This window comes from Lissotriton helveticus, chromosome 10 (genome assembly GCF_964261635.1).
Source record: "Lissotriton helveticus chromosome 10, aLisHel1.1, whole genome shotgun sequence".
In the NCBI taxonomy this organism is placed as follows: domain Eukaryota; kingdom Metazoa; phylum Chordata; class Amphibia; order Caudata; family Salamandridae; genus Lissotriton; species Lissotriton helveticus.
Window position 1 is genome coordinate 202,012,114 of NC_136071.1, and position 18,244 is coordinate 202,030,357.

The window sequence follows — 18,244 nt, forward strand, 5'->3', positions numbered from 1 at the left end:
AGTGATTCCCAGTGGGGTTGCAAATGTCATGCTTCATCAGTATTCATGAGGCAAGTCACAATTTGAGACCCATTGGGAATGGCAAGAACAGAGGGATGTTGGCTTGCTGGGGACAGCAGACCACCATGTCTGTTTGTTTTTAAATTAAGTAACTTTATCTCCCAAATGCAGCTCATTTTCCTTAAAGGAAAACGGGGTGCATTTGAAAAGAAAAAAAAATGAAAACATTTCTTTTCATTTTTTGAGGGCAGGCAGTGGTCCGTGGGACCACTGCCTACTCTTTAAAAATATATATTTTCGCATACTTTCACAAAGGAGAATGGGTCCCCTTCCTGTTTGCCACTGGTAACTGAGATGATTGCTTTGCGACCGCATTTTTGGTTGCAAAACAATCGTACATACCAGTGCGACTCCTTATTAGGAAGAGACGCCCTTGGCACTCACCTTCCTGATAGCGGATCGCAAACCCTATTTCGTGAGTCTTCAATATGTTACCGACTCGCAAAATAGGGTTTGTACATACCACAACCCTTTTTAGAGGTTGGAAATTGCCGTTTTTTTACATTTGAGACCGCTAAAAAGGGTCGTACATCGGGCCCGAGATGATTATATTGTAAAACCTAAATAAACCACAGAGAATTCGCGGGTCTGACTCAGCTTGAACTCAGCTGGAACCTCCGCTTAGTTGCAAAACCTAGTGCAACTAAGGGCTACAAACCCCTCCCTAGGACAGAGGAGCTCAGGGATGTTTTAGGTGGTCAAAGCTAGGATTTACTAAATCCACTCGAAATGAAGCAAAATAGATGGTTTGAGGCATATGAGCTGCAGATTACACACTGTTGCATAGATCACCATCTAGTGTTGGGCCCGGATGTTTGCACTTGTTTTTGTCCTGAAAAGTTCTTTGGAAGTCACAAGATACGTGACTCCTCCTTTGGATCACATTGATCATGGGCATCGGCTCCATCCTCAGATTGTTTTCAGGCTCGGATGTGTTTCCTGCGCTTCGGTATCAAACCGAGTTTTCGTTCGGCGCGCAATCCCTCACCCGTTTCCGGCGGTATTGTCTCAAACGCGTTTCCCTCTCAACGCGAGTCTCGATAACTTCGAGGTCTTCGATTCCGGTAGCCCACGAAGGCCTTCGGGCCTACCTAGGCCTTATCTCCTAGCTCATGGAAAAGACGCCATTCAAAAAGTGTCCTTAATGTGGGACGAAGTTTCCCCACACCGATCTCTAAGAGGTGTGCAACCTTTGCCTCTCACCAGAGCACGAGGCCAGGGACTGTTCGGCTTGTGCCTCCTTCCGCTCCAAAAAGACAATTAAGGACCAACAAGTTCGAAGGACCATGGCTCGCTCGTCAGCTTCGATCCCCCGACGACATCTTTGAAGAGGGCGTCGACGTGCCAGAACAGCAGCGGGCCGAAGAAGGCGTCGGCTACTCCGACACCGAGGACATCACTCCGTCACAGCGGGACGTAAGTACACACGTCGGCTCGACCCTTCCCCGACACCCTTCAAAAAGGCTTCGGTCCCACCCTCGCCTTCGGGCCGGGTGCACACCAATAGACTGCTTCCCATGCCCCACCTTTGGGCTCAGTAAAGAAGCCTACTAAGCCTTTAGGCGACGCGGGCACGAGTCAGCCTACCCCCGGTGCCGACACACACCTACCGGCACAGAAAAAGAAGCCATCTACTAACTCGCCACGCCGACCGCTGCTTTGACATCCAAGCACTCGGAGCCGAAGACTGGCACTGGCTCATTGACGTCGAAAACACACTCAGAGCCAACCAAAAAACTACCACCTAAGGGCCCCGACTCCCATATTTCGGAGCTGAAAAAGCCCTCGGACCTGAAAAAACAACTCGTTCCGCCGGCCAAGGACACTGCAAAAGGTCACTGTTCCAAGCCAAAAGAACCTAGAACAGGTACAGAGTCGGTGCCGAAAAAGCCTCCGGAACCGAAAACTTCGACACCGAAGGATCTGCCTTATACAGAGGAACTTTTTCAACCAGATCCCACCCAAAAGACTCTTGTGAAAGATCCTAAGACTGGTCAATTGACTCTTAGCTCCAAGAAGCAACCACTAGATGTGCCTGCACCGGCTCCTCCTCCTAACAAGAGAGACATTGCAACCTTTCCATTAAGGATCCCTTCTCCTCCTCCTCCTCCTCCTCCACCTCCTCCACCACCACATCGCTCTCCTACACCATCATCTACTTCAGTAGGACGTGATGATGATGATGTGGGTAGCGATTCTGATGATACAGGGGGAGGTGGGGATGATTCATTAGGGAACCATAGTCCTCCTCACTCCCCTAACCCATGGGATGATTATAACACCCCGAACATCCCATATGTTCCCCAAGATGATATATATCCCTCCAGGCCTTCCCCCCCCCCAGAGGACACTATAGGCTTTAACCAACTTGTCCATAGGGCTGCCCAATACCTTGGGGTTGAACTACACACGGACACAGTGGAGGAACATTTTTTTTGTGGACACTTTCGACACCACACTCCACTTCAATTCTACCCACGCTTAAGGGGGTGATTAAGCATGCACCAGAGGTTTTTAAAGATCCAGTCAGGGCTCGAGTCCTCAACCCCTGAATAGAGAAAAAATATAAGCATGCCCCTACAGATCCAGTCTATATTAGGGGCCTGCGCCACTAGACTTCCTTGTAGTCTTCAATGCACGGAAAAGGGTACGTTCCCAAACATCATGTGAGGCCCCCCACCAGATAAGGAGTCTAAACTCCTTGACGCCTCTGGCAAATGAACGGCATCACAGGCAGCAAACATATGGCGCATCGCCAATACTCAAGCGCTTTTAGCAAGGTACGACAGGGTACATTATGATGAGCTTGAATCCATAATGCAGCATCTCCCAGATAAATACAAAAATAGGGCCAATGAACTCATACAAGAAGGTAAAACTATCACTAATACCTCCATCCATTGTGCCCTAGATGCGGCAGATACTGCTTCAAGGGCAATTAACACCAGCGTCCTGTTGCGTAGGCATACCTGGCTACGTATTTCAGGCTTCAAACCCGAAGTCCAGAACTCCATCCTAAATCAACCATTTGATGAGCAACACCTATGTGGCCCTAATGTTGATGTATCCCTTGAAAAGATGAAAGAGGACACAGACACAGCTAAATCTATAGGAGCCTTGCAGTCGCAAGCTCCCAGACGCTCCTTTCGTCGCTCATCCTACAGAGGCACCACCAGAGGCTACTCCTCGCATAGCCCCTCCACTTCTTACAAAACCCCTAGCCAATCCACCTTCACTAGGGGCTACCAAAGAGGGGGTTACAGGTGTAACAATAAGAAAAAGGCAGAGTCAAAACTAACAACTCCCGCTCTGCCTCCACCCCTACCCAGTGACTTTCCTCCACTTCCCCCTCACCATTCCACTCCAGTGGGGGGAAGATTGCAACAATTCCTTGCTGTCTGGAACAACCTCCCATCAGACAGGTGGGTGCGACAAATAATTCAATCAGGTTACTGTCTCGAACTAACATCAACCCCCCCCCCAAACATACCACCCAGACAGCGTCCAATGTCACCAGAGCATCTATTACTGCTAAAGCAAGACGTAATATCCCTCTTACAAAAACGTGCAATAGAACCAGTTCCTCTGCACCAACAAAACAAGGGAGTTTACTCCCTGTACTTTCTTATCCCAAAGAAGGACGGCTCTCAAAGACCTATTCTAGACCTCAGACCCCTAAACATATACATACAGTCAGACAATTTCCATATGGTCACACTCCAGCAGGTCTTTCCTCTTCTTTCACAAAACGACTTCCTTGCTACTCTAGATCTCAAAGACGCCTACTTCCACATTCCCATTCACACCGCTCACAGGAAGTATCTCAGATTTGTAATAGACAGTCAGCACTATCAATTCAAAGTACTCCCATTCGGAGTTACAACTGCACCAAGGGTATTCACCAAGTGCCTAGCAGTAGTGGCAGTGCACTTAAGAAGACCGCACATTCACGTCTTCCCATATCTAGACGACTGGCTGATAAAAACCAGCTCTTACAACCAGTGTGTACAACACACTCACGCCACTATCCAACTACTTCACGACTTGGGGTTCACAATAAACCACATCAAGTCCCATCTGCAACCGTCCCACATACAACAATACCTTGGTGCCACAATAAACACCTCAAAAGCGCTAGCTTATCCCTCTCCTGTCAGAATAGCAAACACGCAAGCTCTTCTCACAAAATTTCAACCAGAACACTCCCTTCCAGCCCGGGTGTTCATGCAGCTCATAGGGATGATGGCCTCTTGCATATTTATAGTGCCTCATGCACGACTACAAATGCGTCCCCTTCAAGAGTGCTTAGCACGCCAATGGAACCAGGCTCAAGTTCGACAGATCTAGTGTTGGTAGACGGTCATACTCATCGCTTTCTGCAGTGGTGGAACACCAAAAACCTTTGCAAAGGGCGACCGTTCCTAGAGCCAGTTCCTCAAATCGTCTTGACAGCGGGCGCATCGCTCTCCGGCTGGAGAGCTCACCTACTGCGACACACCATGCAGGGCAGGTGGACACCACAACAAAAATAACTCCACATCAATCACCTGGAGTTACTAGCCATATTCCTAGCCTTAAAAGCATCCTAAAAGCAAATATCAGGCAAAACTTTATTAGTCCGCACGGACAACATGACAGCCATGTATTACATACAAAAACAGGGCGGAACACCCTCCCTACAACTCTCTCAGCTAGCTCAGAACATATGGTGGTGGGCTACACCTCAGAACATATTCCTCTTAGTCCAACATGTTCCAGGAGTACAGAACACCATGGCAGATCTGTTGAGCCGCCAAATACAACAGATCCACAAGTGGGAACTTCATCCACAAGTTCTTCAACCGTTCTTTCAGATGTGGGGGCAACCTCAGATACACCTCGTTGCGCCACCCACGAAAACGCCAAATGCCCAAGCTTCGCCTCCAGATATCCACACCCACTGTCCAAAGGCAATGCGATATGGATGAATTGGTCAGGCAGATTTGCCGACGCCTTTCCGCCTCTCCCACTCATGCCACTAGCAGTGCGCAAACTACAGCAACATTCTCTAACCCTCATCCTAGTTGCTCCAACGTGGACCAGACAACCGTGGTACACCACACTGCTGGAACTTTCTGTAGTACTGCACCAAAAACTATACCTATCTCCACGCCTCTTACCCCAGAACCATGGAGAGATCAGACACCCGGGGCCAGCTCAGCTCAACCTTGCGATCTGGCTCCTGAGGTCCTAGAATTCGGTTACCTTAACCTTCCTCCTGACTGCATGAACGTCATAAAAGAAGCTAGACGTCCAACCACTAGACTATGATATGCAGCCAAATGGAAACGGTTTGTAATATATTGTCACAACAACAATATCTATACCCTAGATGTGTCTATTCAGCACATCATAGGCTACCTATTACACCTCCAAAGATGTAACTTAGCCTACACGTCCATTAGACTGCATCTAGCTGCCAAAGCAGCATATCTACAAAATAGACAGCATTTATCTCTTTTCAGAGTACCTGCTATAAAAGTCTTTATGAAAGGCCTTAAAAGAATAATTCCTCCCAGAGCACCACCTTCACCGGTGCGGAATTTAAACATTGTTCTCACACGGCTAATGGGATCTCCCTTCGAACCTTTACATAAATGTGAACTACAATTCTTAACATGGAAGGTTGCGTTCCTAGTAGCTATTACTTCTTTACGGAGAGTTAGTGAACTACAAGCACTAACTATTCAAGAACCTTTCCTACAAATGCATCATAATAAGGTCGTTCTCCGTACTAATCCTAAATTCCTTCCTAAAGTCATTTCTCCCTTTCACCTCAACCAGTCTGTGTAAAGGCCCGTTTTTTTCTCGCAGCCACAAACAGTCGCAGAAAGAGCTCTTCATACCTTAGATGTAAAAAGAACGTTACTATTCTACATTGAGAGAACACAACCCTTTCGTAAGACCAAACAACTTTTCGTGTCTTTCTCACCACCACACAAAGGCACCCCTATATCAAAATCTGGGATTGCCAGATGGATTGTCAAATGTATACAAATTTGCTACCACAAAGCTCAACGTACATTATCTGTTCCTCCTAAAGCCCACTCTACAAGAAAGATAGGGGCTTCACTGGCATTTTTAGGGAACTTTCCCTTAGATGACATCTGTAAAGCAGCTACATGGTCTACACCGCACACATTCACAAAACACTATTGTGTAGATGTGCAAACTATACAACAAGCTACTGTAGGCCAGGCTGCACTCAAAACAGTATTTCAAACTACTGCAACAGATACTGGTGGTTGCCGCTAAGAGGGGGGTACTGCTGTATAATCTATGCAACAGTGTGTAATCTGCAGCTCATATGCCTCGAACAGAAAATGCTACTTACCAGTATGCATTTGTTCTTGGCATGAAGAGCTGCAGAGTTACACACGCCCATCCGCCTCCCCGGCTACCTTTATCTGTTCCAGTATTATCTTAATTAGATACAGCTTGCATGGACACCCTTCCTTTTCTCGTAAAGCTCCATCATTTCCCTAATGGCGAAAAACAATCTGAGGATGGAGCCGATGCCCATGCGCAATGTGATCCAAAGGAGGAGTCACCTATCTCGTGACTTCCACAGAAATTTTCAGGACAAAAACAAGTGCAAACATACGGGCCCAACACTAGATGGCGATCTATGCAACAGTGTGTAACTCTGCAGCTTTACATGCCAAGAACAGATGCATGCTGGTAAGTAGCATTTTCCTTTTAGGTGATGGTTGCAGTGCCTGCAGTGAAAAAGTGATTTAAAATTGCCCCCTAGGAAGAAAAAACACCTATATTGAGATCTACCCTGGTGTAAAAACTAAAACCAGTGTGTATGCAGCTTAAACCAAATAACTGCATTAGTCCGAAAAAAACTGGTCTACATGTTTCAGCCTTGTTGATCAAAATGTGATCTCGGCATTCCTGAGGACCTTGATAATATATCGCTACTGCAAACAGAAAAAGAAAATATGTACAGGATTCTCAAATTATGTGGTTGGATTAGATACAACCTACATTTCCCTGTGGCTTCATTCTTATTTTAAGATGTCACAGGAATTTGGACAGAACCCGTTATTGTACGGGTGCACTCCTCACCTCACCTGGCCACAGCTCAGGTCGTGGGGCACCACTCTATCCGTCGGTACGGTGTCCGGTACTTTTACTGTTTGTGTTGCTGAGCTTGTCAAGCTGAGTCAGACCCGCGGATTCTCTGTGGTTTATTTCAATATTATATGTGGGGAATTAATCTGTGCTGGTCTCTAAATTTTCCCTTAGACCCCCTTCTTTGAAGTTGTGTTGTAAGTATATTGTAAAACCTACATACCAGTGAAATTCAGTTTAAATGGTAAGCATTGAAATACAACTCCTCCGCCCAGTGCACTGCTTTAGAACCCTCACACACATTACATCACCATTCACAGTATTTATTACGTCACTGAAGGAGCTCCTTCACCTTCCATTGGGTTCTACTTATGTCTATACCCAAGAGGTTGCAGGAGTAGGAACTGAACTCACATATTGAGTGTGACCATAGCCCTTTTTGACAGTATCCAGTGGGTTATGGGCACAAGGCTTGTCCTTCGAATAAAACCTTCATCCATGTCCAGTGAAGTATGGATGCCAGGCTCCACAGTGGAAGCCTTTTCCCATAATGTGGCTGTGCCCAGGGCATTAATGGTGTAACCAGTTCTCACAAGCCCTCTGTTCAGTCCACTTTTACTCCAGATCACTGTACTTGTCCTTGCTTATTCCCAATATATTCTTGGTCTTTCAGCCATAATTTAAGCTGTGTGCCCCAGCAGCCATAGCATTTTAATTGATATTTTTAATGATGATGATGGTGATTTTATCTAGAACATCATGTGTGAGCTGTGCTTTCCCCGAACCTTTTTTCCTGACCTCAGCAGTGCCTCCAGCATATAAATTGTACAGTCTGTCAACTATGTTGTTATGGTTAGATCTTGGTTTAGGTTGAAAAAACATTTTTTGGTGTACTTAAACTTTGATAAAATATTATACAAATGTGTTTGTGTGAAACTTTTCAAACGAATAGTGTTAAGTTGTTTAGTTCTGGCATGTGAAGTTTCGTGCATGTCTGTTGGGGGCAGGGGGTATGAAATTGTATAGTCTGAACAAAATATGTTTTGCATTTTAACTCAGTTGGAAACTTTACTCTTTGCTACAGCAGACATGTCATGAAGCCTAAACTTTATTCTGAGCAATGTTTTGGGGGTTTTGCATTTGCCTAAAGCTGTTCAGTAGTTTTTGTGATATTTTCATTAAATAGCATTTGGAGGGCGGGCTTTGAATGGGTTAATTTTAGAGATGTTTGGACCATTCATTTGCAGATCCTATGTGGAGCCAGTTCCTTAAATTCTCAGAAGATACAACATTTCAAAAGTCTATGAAACTGAATGAGAGTGGTGTCCTCACAGCTGGGCAAGGTGAGGACTCCACTCCGGGCCGCTGTCAATTATGTTGCTTGTACGATTCGCAAATTATAAATTAGAAATCCTCTAACCTTGTCCTTACACCGCAACACCAGTGCGGGTAAGTGATTGGTTTTTCAGTACCCTTGTATTACATAATTGGGCCGTTTTTATCTTATCGAATAACTATAATCCATTTTCAAATGGCTATGAATTCACCGTATTTCGGGATGGATCTTATGAGGATTCTCTCTCCCCCCTTTTTTGCTCTCTGGAATTGGGTCAAAAACCGCAACGTGGATGTGGGTGACTACCCTGGGAGCCCAGATTTACATACACATTGAGTAGGTTCCTCCCCCCTGTCCTTTGTCCTGAGGAGGATCCCCTGGATGAGGCTACAATTACCCTCCATGCCCTTAAGTCAGGTCGAAATGTCGACGCTCACCCCTTAGCAGGCTTGTACCAGGCGTCCCCTCCGCCCCGCCCTCGCTACAGATGATATCTCTCTGTTCTGTTACAAACCAAATTTAATTAATTTGTTGTATATTGATTTATGTTGGACAGGCCTAACTTGACTGATTTTTGTTATCGGTCATATTTAGAATATTTTGAGTGATGTTTGTTTTTTGCTTTCTTTTGGAATCTTTCCCTTTCTTGATCCTTATTCACTTCACAATTGAGCACTTTTTCTATGCACCTTCCCATGGAGCTACCTCCTTCTTCTCAAGTTAGGAGTATGGTAGGGTGTCTTATATATCTGGTGAAATGATTTTGTGACAAAACAAGCTTTATTGGAGGCCATCAAAGCTAAAAACAGGCCATTATTCAAAGAAAAGAGGGCGCTGTACAAAGAGACCATTAGGCTAGCGAAGGAGGATTGGCAAATGGACAGATGGGACGCCCTGCAAACTGGCTAACAAAGATCAAAGAGAGTTCTGGTCCATAGTTGCCACTGGTAGTTGTCAGGGCAAGGCTGCTATTGAATCTAATATATCAGCAGAAGCCAGGCCCTATGTACCACAAAGAATGTCCCCGTCTCCTGTGGAGATGTATTTCAGATTATTCCTAGTGCTAACCATGAAGAACTTATTGCATTCACTCTCTCAGAAGTTTTAAGTGCGATAAGTAAGCTCCCTTTGGGCAAAGCGCCGGGATTGGACAAGATACCGGGGGATCTCTTCCAGGCAAAACCAGGAATTTGGGAACCTTATCTGTGGGCTCTATTTAATGCCATCTTGAAGGGCATGCCAATTCCCGAAACCTGGGCAGGGGCAGAAATAGTCCCAGTTTTTAAAAAGTGGTCGCCGCTTCTCCCTGCAAATTACAGACCGATCAGTCTGATCGACGTCATGCAAAAACTCTTTGCACGGGTAGTTCTCGACTGTTTGCAGGGGTGGATGGGAGAACATGATATTCTAGGCCCTTATCATGCAGGAATTCAGGAAGAACATTTCCACCGTGGACCAAATTTACAGACTCCAACTTATGTTTTGGAAAACGGTGAGAATGGAGGGTGGCAACCTCTATTTGATCTTCGTGGATCTGAAGACGGCTTTCGACTTCATGCCCAGGGCCAAGCAATGGGGGGTACTTGGAGATGTGGGGATTCCCCCTTACCTTCTGAATATACTTATTAGATTGCATGAAGGTCATTTTGCCCAAGTGAGGTGTGGAAAAGGAGGCAAGTTGAACCCCCGATTTCCAGTCGATGGGGTGTAAGGCAGTGGTGTGTGCTCCCACCTACCCTGTTTTTCCTCTTTGTCAACTCTCTGGTATCCCACCTTGCAGAGGTCAGGGACAACAATGCCCCCAAACTGGCAGGTACCAAAGTCCCCGCAATGATGTTTGCGGTTGATTCTTTGCTACTGTCAAAGTCTCCGATGGGCATTCAGAGGGTCCTGGACAGCTTTGCCACTTTTTGTGGCAGAAGGGGGTTGGAGATCAAAACCCTGAAGACAAAGTTTATGGTCTCCAACCCCCCAAGACAAGCCGCCCTAACCCTATGCTGGAGGGTACCATCTTGGACAGGGTGTCAGTGTTTGAATATCTAGGGGTCACACTGACAGAAAATATGGAGTGGGGCCCACAAACTGCTAAAGCAAAGCTTAGGTTAGCCCAGACCTCTGGGGGGATTGCCAAGTTATCCAGAAATTCCACCTCTAAACCTGCTGGGCCCATAGTTAAGATTTACAAGGCCCAAGCCAGGGATGCGGCAATGTATGGGGCTGAACTCTGGGGGCATTGCTGTTTGGACCTGTGAGCAAAGTAGAAAATAACTTTGAGGCAGATTCTGGGTCTCCCCGCTAGTACCCCCCTTGTTCCCCTGTGGATGGATCTAGGAATTAGACCGATTAAGGAGGAGTTGGGCCTCAGAGCCCTAACTTTTTGGCATAGAATGTGGGTGACTCCGGAATTGGCAGCTTACAGAACAGAACTAAAAGAGATATTAAACCTTCCAGGAGTAGTAAAAATCCCCTGGTTTGCACATATAAAGGATGAATGCACTAAGATGGGAAAACCAACTTTGTGCTGCAACCCCACGCTCTGAAGTGGTAAAAGCTTACCCTTCAAGCAAGCTTTCCGCTGACGGCCCAATTTTTGTTGCTAAAAGATGATTACAGAATGGAATCTTTTCTAGATGACTTCCAGCCATCTCTGGCGAGGAAACTGTATGTCCAGTTTAGAATGGGCATTCTGCCACTCCGTGTATTCACCCACAAATGGACACACTCTTCTCCTAGAGAATGCCCAGCTTGCAATTGGGAGGAAGAGACGGAGCTTCATGTCTTTTTCTTTTGCCCAGGTTATACATTAATAAGGAAGCGCTGGCTTGTCCAACTGTGCAGGAATTTAGGGTTTGTTCACTGTGCTGAGGCATTTAGAGTTTTGAAGTCTGACACCCGTAAGCCCATTGTCTTTGCCGTGTCAAGATTCCTGACTTCAATGTGGCTTAGGCGCATGGCTTTTGTAAAATCGTTACCTTAGTTGCAGCAGCACATCTTTGTAATTTTCTAGGGTTTTAACCTGTATTTTAACATTTTTAACTGTTTTAACCTCAAAATGTATTTAGTTTTACTTTTTATTGGTGTGTATACAGTTTGTATTTTAGAGGTATGGCTGTGATTGCTGCTTCAATTAACTCCTCTGTATGACCTGTATTGAAACTATTCGCACAGTTGTGTTTTTCATACTTCTTTTCCTTTGCACAGTATTGATCTTGCACAGTCACTTTATTGTGATGCTGGATTTGGAACTATGTCAGTGCCTAATAATAGATCGGGATGTCATTTTATTGGATTACCTTTTTTGTCTGTTTTCTTGTATTGCATTTATTGTTTCCATTGCCTACTTTTATGGTCGTAATGACAGAAATCATCATCATCAATTTCTTTATTTCGGTTAAAACAACCATAAAAGAATACAATACAATATTTAAAAACAATCATCATAAACGGGATGTGCCAATTGAAGGAAGTAAAGTTGGTACATACATACGTACATAAACTATCTGCTCAGTAAAAGGTTGGCTTTGGAGGGCACACAGTTTGTGGAGACATTAGAGATTCTTCCAGGCACAGTATAAATTCATCAATCCTTTGCAACAAATCCTAGCATCCGTGGGCGAGGTAATACATATATAAAAGAATAAATATAATAGATAACTTTTTTTTTTTTTAAAAAGCTTAAAAATACCAGGAACTTATTATATTAAAAAAATGTTAGGACTAATGAGTATTTGAATCATGGCAATCTATAAGACATTACACATGTTGCAATTAGAGTTAATATATAGAGGGGACTTTAGTAAAAAAAAGTCCACCTTGTTTAGCATATTTACATTCAATGGAATAAACTTTAAGGCTGATACATGTCATATCAGTACTTGTCCTGATAATACTGTTACATTTTTAGGCCATTTCTTTTCCTAACTATCGCTACAGCAAGAAAAAATCGGCTCAGACAAGAAAAAAACGGCTCAGATGACAGAAATAAAGCTTTCTGAAAGGAATAATAAATATATGGGTTTTGAAAAAATCAGGAGATGTCAAGAATGTTTTTAGGTTGTTTGCACATCAAAGAAGATTTATTTACTTGGATTAATTAAACCTTTTGCTGACTTTATGCATGCACTAAGTCTAAGCAATAACCTCTCCCAGATATTTTTTGTCTTGTAAAAAGAAAGGTCCAGGACCATATGTTTTTTGTACTATTCGATACCAAGGTCCAAGGACTTTGATTGGGTTGCCCCATTTTCCTATAATGTTCAACTGTTAAGGCATGGGCAGTGTTATCTAGTGTAAATGGACCTACAAAATGTTATACCTAATCATTCCTGTAACAAGCATAAACAGGGTAGAGCCCCAGCAGTTGTGACTTTAACGGTCTGAATTAATCCTGTTCAGAATCTTGAAGTCTGTACTAGATATTAACAAAGGCTATTTGGTAAGCTTATCATACAGTTGTAGAAGGGGTGAGGCAAAACTGGAAACGTATGCAGTCAGTGTAGATCACATTATCAGTAGGTCAATAACAGTTTTTCATGGTATGTGTAGCTGTAGATACACGATTTTCATACTCCTGCCATCAAGTGTTGAGCTCAAACTTGTGCAACTTCTTTTACTATGAAAAACTCTTTCCAGTCATGCTGTATAGTGACTCCTCCTATGACTGGTAATTTGCTTGGGCATCGGCTCCATTGTTAGACTGTTTTCCTTTTGCTATCAGGTTTGGACGTGTATCACCTGAGCTCTGGCTCAACGCCTGGTGGTGTTCGTCGACGGGCACTTTCGATTCATCCACTACTGTTGGCATTCACAATCAAGAGCATTCAGGTTTCCCCTTGTTGTGACATTTGGCTCAGCAACCGGGCTTCCACTTGATGCCCCTCGTCGGGGCCCTTCCCCTCTTGTGTGCTTTTACTCTGTTCTCTTCTCCAACAATGCAGACATTGCGATGGAAAGGATTCCTTTTCAGTATTGTCTTATGTTTCAGTGCAAATACCCTTGAACCAACCAGTACCAGGTCTGCCCTCACTTACTATACATGCCTTGCGTTCCGCTCGGAGAAGCCTTAAAATACCAACGTGATTGGTGCCTTGCTAGATGCACCTTGGCGCAGGAACTGCAGGTTGATGCCCCCGAAATATTAGGAGACCGCAACATGGCAGAGTAGTGGAGCCTGGGCCCAAGAGCAAACCGTTCAGTTCAGACCCGAGCTCCTACTTGCAGTTGGAGACCTAGTAACCAGAAGGTCAGGAGGTACATCAACAAGGCAAAGCTTGGACTGTGAGTATGCCCTTCCTCCCACTTGCTGCAGCCTAGCGCGGTTCACAGACCGAGCACTGCCCCAGCAGGGGTAACACATCGAGCTCCAAAGCCAAGCGACAGGCTTCTGGTTCACCACTGCCTGCTGGCCATAGTTGTCCATGACAGAAGGCCTTAGAGCCAATTCTGAGTCAGCCCCTTTGCCCAAACAACCACACAAGTCCTGGTGCCAACAGCTCCTTCGACTCCACCACCAAAAGTGCCTTGGAAGCCCACTTTGGCGAGCTCCCAGAGTCTGACGCAACAGAGCAGAGAAAATCAGCCCAAGGTTCCAGGTCTGATTGTCATCTGCCATTTTCCTTTTGGAGGTGAATTGGTGCAGCTAACTGCTTCTTTTTAACAAGAACAAAGATGAATGAAGTGTTTGAAGAAAAGAAGCCCAAAATGTCCAGTGGATCCAAATAGAGCTTGAGTGGTGGCAGAAAAAGCGAAGAAAAAGAGTTTAAAAAGGAAAAACTAAATGAGAGCTCAAAGATGAAAGGCAGCACCCAAGAATGGGAAAAGAGAAAAAGCAAATCTTCATCCAGTGGAATGAAGCAGGATAACGTTGATGGAAAAATGGTGAACAAATTGTCTAAGTCAAAGAAAACCGATATGCTGAAAAGATCCCAGAAGACCCTAAGTGGTGCTGAAGAAAATGAAGAAAACAAAGAGAATGACAATGGAAAGGAAAATATTATTGGTTAAGCCGATAAGCATCAGAATAGGCGAAGTAAATTATCATCTAATGGACTGAACCTGAAAGATCAAATTGATGATGGTGCAATGATAGATCAAGTGTTTGTAGAAAAGAACCTTGATATGTCCTATAACTTCAAGGAGAACATGAGCAAAACTGAAGCAAGCAAAAAGAATAGAGAGAAAAAACTGCATGAGGGCATTGAAGAGAACAAGCATGAGAAGGGAAAGAGGAAGAGCAAATCGTCTTCCAGTGTACTGAAGCGAAAAGATGATGGTCAAATATTCACTGCGTTATCTCATAAAAAGGAACTTGGCAGTGTCAATTCGAAGGAGGACGTGAAACAAAAAAAGGCGGAAATGGAAGTTTTAGAAAACGGTAAAACGGAAGGACAAGATATATCAATGACCAGTTCCAATGAAGATGCATTTATAGGAAATCCAAAGGAAAAGTGGAGAAGCAAAACGAAATCTATGGGATTGAAGCAAGAAGGTGCTGAGTGGTTTGAAACAATCAATAGCGAACCATAAGACTCTGTCTTCTTGTCCCTTCAAAATGAAGACCAGGAGAAGAAGAGGCGAAGGCCTGAAGATGGTGACACAGTTCCTGGCTTGCAAAACTTCAAAAAAGAACTTGTGGACCAACACTTTGTCAACACCAATAAGAAAGGGAAACGGGAGAGGTCCCTGGCGGGAGATGCAGAGGAAGCACCTGGTATCGTAAAGAAAAAGAAGGTAAAGATTAAAAAATCTGAGCTGGAAATTCAACTCAAAAAGGAAAAGAGCAACGAAGAAATTACGCACACAAAGAAAAAGGAAACAAAGGGAAATGAAATTCAGCCTGAAAAGGAAAAGAATGAAGGAAACCAGGATACAAAGAAGAGAACCAAGTAAGAGTAGGACACAATTGCAGACATTAAAGCAAAAAAGGAAGAGGAGAAGTTGCAGTGGAAATGGTGGGAGGAGCAGAAGTACAAAGATGGCGTCAAGTGGATGTTTCTGGAACACAGGGGGCCCGTGTTCGCCCCGCCCTACGAGCCACTGCCGGATACCGTGAAGTTTTATTATGACCGCAAACTTCTGCAACTTAGTTCTGCAACCAAAGAAGTTGCCAGTTTCTTTGCAAAAATGCTCGACCAGGAGTACACCACCAAGGATGTGTTTCGGAAAAACTTTTCATGGACTGGTGGAAGGAAATGACCTTGAAGAGAAAATCGTAATTGTTGATTTGGACAAATGTGATTTCACAGAAATGTTTACCTACTACAAGGGCAAGATGGAAGAAAAGAAAAATATAACCAAAGAACAAAAATGGCTCAACTAACAAGCCAATGAAAAAATTATACAGGAATTTGGATTCTGTGTTATGAACCACCATCAGGAGCATATTGGTAACTTCAAGATGGAGCCTCCAGGCTTGTTCCGCGGATGAGGAGACCACCCAAAGCCAGGAATGCTTAAGAAGCGAAACCTCCCAGAAGACATATCGTCAATTGTAGCAAGGACTCCAAGATTCCAGAGCCACCTGAGGGACACAAATGGAAAGAGGTTCGCTACAACAACACAGTACCATGGTTGGCATCGTGGACTGAAAATGTGCAAGGATCCATCAAATATGTAATGCTCAATGGCAACTCTAAACTGAAGGGGGAAAAAGACTGGGAGAAGTATGAAATAGCCCGGAAACTGAAGGTTTGTGTGGACCGGATACGAGCTCAGTATCGCGAGGACTGGAAGTCCAAGGAGATGAAGCTGAGACAGCGGGCAGTGGCGCTTTACTTCATTGACAAGCTAGCTCTGAGTAGGTAACGAAAAGGAAGAAGGCAAGACCGCAGATACCGTCGGCTGCTGCTCTTTGAGAGTGAAGCATATCAAACTTTACTCGGAGCTCGACGGAGAGAAGATTGTGGTTGAATTTGATTTCCTGGGTAAAGACTCCATCAGATATTACAACAAAGTGCAAGTGGAGAAGCAGGTTTTTAAAAACCTGCAACTGTTTATGGAGAGCAAGCAGGAAGGGGCTGACCTATTTGACCGACTAAATACCCCGATGTTGAACAAGCATCTCCAGTCACTGTTGGAAGGGCTGACGGCCAAGGTTTTTCGAACATACAACGCCTCGATCACCCTGCAGGAGCAGCTGAAGCAGCTAACTGACCCTAATGAAGCCATACCATCAAAAATATTGTCCTACAATAGAGCCAATCAAGCGGTTGCAATACTTTGCAACCATCAGTGCGCTGCACTAAAGACTTTTGAGCAGTCCATGGCAAATCTTCAAGCTAAGATTGAAGCAAAGAAAGAACAGATTTCCTTAGCAAACACAGAGTTGAAACAAGCCAAGAAGGACACAAAGAAGAGTGAAAGTGACAAGCTGCAGAAGGTTTTGGAGAGCAAGAAAAAAGCTGTGCAAAGGGCAAAGGATCAGCTGATGAGACTGGAGGGGCAGGCAACGGACAGAGAGGAAAACAAACAGATTGCCTTGGGCACCTCCAAACTCAACTATCTGGACCCCAGGATCTCGGTCACCTGGTGCCAAAAGTGGGGTGTAGGGTTGGAGAAGATATACAACAAAACACAGCGAGATAAGTTTGTGTGGGCCATCAACATGTCAGATGCCAACTTTGAGTTCTGATATCCGACTTTAAAGAGCGCCACGCGATCCCTCACAAAGGCTTTCTGACCATCTCACCGTATGTTCTGTCTCCTAACAATGCCAGTTGAAGGGTTCAGCCTCTCTGTTTTGATCTAACTAAATAACTTTTATCACTAAAAGGGAGAAATGCAAATATGCACTTTATATCAGAGTGTTACTCAAATTTCTTATGTTGCTTTGATGGTCGTAATTGTTACTAAAACCGATCTTGATTTTATATTTTGTATTAATTTCATTAAACCACTGTTTAAAAAAAAGAAAAAAAAAAGGAAGCCCACTTTGGCTCCGAAACATCACTCGGCACCTAAAGCCACTTTGGCACCAGTGGGCCAAAAGACTCCCTCGGCATCGAGTAAACCGGCATCCAAAATCCTGTTGGTCAGGAATACGAGGAAATGGAGCAGCCCATCCTCCAGAATCTCAAGGAGGCGTTTGATGCTCGAGAGAAGAGATTTTTCATCCACCCACAGACTGAGACGAGCATCACAAAACCACCTTCTAATGTTCAGGACACTCTTCCTCGTGAAGGGAATTTAATCTTTGTGGAGGTACTCTGATATGAACCTTCAACTCCACCTAGGCTGTAGAAACACCAGTACAGGGGCACTAGCCCACTACCACGTTGTCCCCCTGCTCCCCCTTCTGCTCCTCCACATCCACCACCACCAGATGGACCACCTCTGCCGCCCTCACAGAGGTTTCTACACATTCTTCGTATGGGGGAACCAGCCCCTGGTGCCCTCTAGACCCATACAAGACCCCATATGAACCTGAGCCTATAGATGACATATGGGCCGACTTCAGTGTCTATCCCCCGGGGGACACGGATTCTGATCTCTACCCCACCAAACCTTCCCCTACTGATTACACCCCTCTTACTATGAGGTCGTCTACAGGGCTGTCACGTTCCAGAAGGTTGGCCTACAGAGCATTCAGGAAGACAAGGACTTCCTCATTGAAATGCTGTCCACCACCCAACAAATGGTCCAGTTCCTACCCATGCTCAGGGGCAAGCTCAAAACGGCACCAAACACTTTCAAAGAACTTGTAAAGGCCAGAGTGGTGACACCCAGGATAGA

General features: G+C 44.7%; 1 protein-coding gene, 1 long non-coding RNA gene and 2 pseudogenes across 5 annotated transcripts in view; 3 read left to right on the forward strand and 1 right to left on the reverse strand.

Moving 5' to 3' along the window:
• The window catches only part of DAGLB (diacylglycerol lipase beta), a 254,600-nt gene that overhangs the window by 142,650 nt on the left and 93,706 nt on the right, over nucleotides 1-18,244 (forward strand). The window lies entirely within an intron of this gene.
• LOC144786152 (uncharacterized) overlaps nucleotides 1-18,244 on the reverse strand; it is a 166,638-nt gene that overhangs the window by 49,041 nt on the left and 99,353 nt on the right. The window lies entirely within an intron of this gene.
• Nucleotides 14,183-15,040, forward strand: LOC144785211 (uncharacterized; annotated as a pseudogene).
• LOC144785118 (DNA topoisomerase 1-like) lies at nucleotides 15,391-17,144 on the forward strand (annotated as a pseudogene).